Raw genomic sequence first — 2,276 nt, 5'->3', positions numbered from 1 at the left:
AGAGCAGAGCAGAATTACATAGCCACGAGAAGCAGAGTCCACCAGTCAGCGACCTTTGGACATGAAGAAGGAAAATGCCTCCCGGGGAGCTTCATGAAACAGGAAGCCAGGAGGAGAAACTAGCAGATGTTGCTATGTTCTCCATGTGCCCTTCCAGATGAAAGAGGAACCCTGATCATGTTAACCATGTACCTTTCCACTTGAGAGAGAAACCCTGAACTTCATCGGCGTTCTTGAACCAAGGTATCTTTCCTTGGATGCCTTAGATTGAACATTTCTATAGCCTTGCTTTAATTGGGACATTTTCTTAGCCTTAGAACTGTAAACCTGCAACACATTAAATTCCTCTTTTTAAAAGCCATTCTGTTGCTGGTATATTGCATTCCAGCAGCTAGCAAACTAGAACATACTCCAGCATCATTGATCATTTATCGAAGAAACTATCCTTCCTCTATTGTATTGCTTTTACACTTTGGTCAGAAATTAGTTTGGCCTATTTATGTCAGTGTAAATCTGGTTCCATTAATTTATTTATATATTACTTTGCCAATCCCAACTCTCTTGAGTACTATATCTGTATCCTAAATCTTGTTATCAGGTATAGTGATTATTCTTACTTTATTCTTTGTCAAAATTGTTTTGGATAGTCTAGTTTCTTTACTCTTCCATGCAAATTTTATAATATATATTTTTTCCTACATCTACAAAATCATTGCTGGGATTTTGATGCTAATTGCATTAAATCTATAGTCATTTTGGGAAGAATTGCAATCTTTGGTATATTGATTCTAGCTTTCAATCCATGAACATGGTATGTCTCTCCATTTATCTAGGTCTTCTTCTGTTTCTTCATGAGCATTTTGTAACTTACAGCACACAGATTCTGCACATGCTTCGGTAAGTGTATTCCTAAGTATTTCACGTTATTTGGAGGGAATGTGAATGTTTTTATGTTTGTAATTTGACTTCTGCTTTTTCATTGTTGACATACAGAAGTGCAATTGATTTGTGTGTGTGTGTCTTACATCCTGTGATTTTTTTTTTTTTTATTACGTTTATTATTTCCCCGAAGGAGGGTGCACCATTCCTGGTAGTACTGCAATACCAAGTTGATGCGTGGAGTGGATGGAGCAAGCTCCTATTCCATCTCCCAACTCCAAAAATCCATTTAATATATTGTCTTTGGATAGAGGATGTATCAGATATTAAACTGGTAAGAACAGATACTACACTTGATCTTAGCCAAAAGGCCGAGAAGTGATACATCCTGTGATCTTGTTATATCACTTCATATTTCTGTAAGTTTCATGCCATTGGCAAATAGAAACAATTTTGTTTCTTCCTTCCCAATCCATATACCTTTATTTTTGTTCCTGCTTTAATGTAGTGGCTACCACTTTCAGTACCATATATTAAATAAAGTGGTGAGAGTGAACATCTCTAAATTGCTCCCAATCTTAGGGGAAAAGCATTCATTCTTTCACCATTAAGAATGATGTTAGCTGGGTGTTGGAATAGGTTATAATGGGTATTTTGACAAATGTTTTCCCTGCATCAGTTAATATGACCATATGATTTTTCTTCTTTAGGTTGTCAATATAAACTCACTTTATAAATGTTAAAAATGAAATATTTAATATTTCAACTTATTAAAAATAATTTGTTTCCATATCATTTTTTTTCTCAAAATCACTTTGATTTCATACTACAACTGATAGGGTAAAACAAATGTTTATTACTTTTATTGTTGTTATGATTGTTATTACTATTTTATGCTTTTTAAGTTTCCAGAAGGTTTTCCCTCTTTCCTTGGATATAATTATAAGCTTATGTGTGACTTCAAGATCTTTGTATAAATCAAAATAACCTCATTTAGATTGTAAAGGATATTATCTATTCATTTTGTTTCACTGTAGCACAATGAAGTCAAGTATATTTTGCTTTAATCTTCTGTTAAAATTTGCATTTGGTATTAATGATGATTAAGATGATGATAACAACTGTTCTCCCAAATCTAAAATAATTCACAGATTTCTAAGTAAATCTGATGACATGCTTTTCCTCATATCCTTTCATGGTATTACACAAAAAAATTGCTTTTTATTTTATAATAATTTATAATAACATATAGTTATGAAGCTAAATAAGAGTTAAGTTCATAGTGACTTATCTAGCCTACTTAGTAAGTTATGTGCTCCATTTCTCTCTTCGTGTGCAGTCCTCTGTTAATGGTCTAAAAACAAGCTTCTCTTGAAACTTTCTCACCCACCAATTTT

General features: G+C 33.2%; 1 non-coding gene across 1 annotated transcript; it reads right to left on the bottom strand.

Annotated features, from left to right (window-relative positions):
• Positions 1–1,071: 1,071 nt before the first annotated feature.
• On the bottom strand, positions 1,072–1,262 carry LOC143665850 (U2 spliceosomal RNA). Its single transcript, XR_013167246.1, has one exon. It is a non-coding gene; the product is annotated as a U2 spliceosomal RNA (small nuclear RNA).
• Between the last annotated feature and the right edge of the window lie 1,014 nt (positions 1,263–2,276).

This window comes from Tamandua tetradactyla, chromosome 21 (genome assembly GCF_023851605.1).
Source record: "Tamandua tetradactyla isolate mTamTet1 chromosome 21, mTamTet1.pri, whole genome shotgun sequence".
Taxonomy (NCBI): domain Eukaryota; kingdom Metazoa; phylum Chordata; class Mammalia; order Pilosa; family Myrmecophagidae; genus Tamandua; species Tamandua tetradactyla.
Note: the sequence above shows the minus strand (reverse complement) of the source record. Positions and strands in the feature narration are given on the sequence as shown.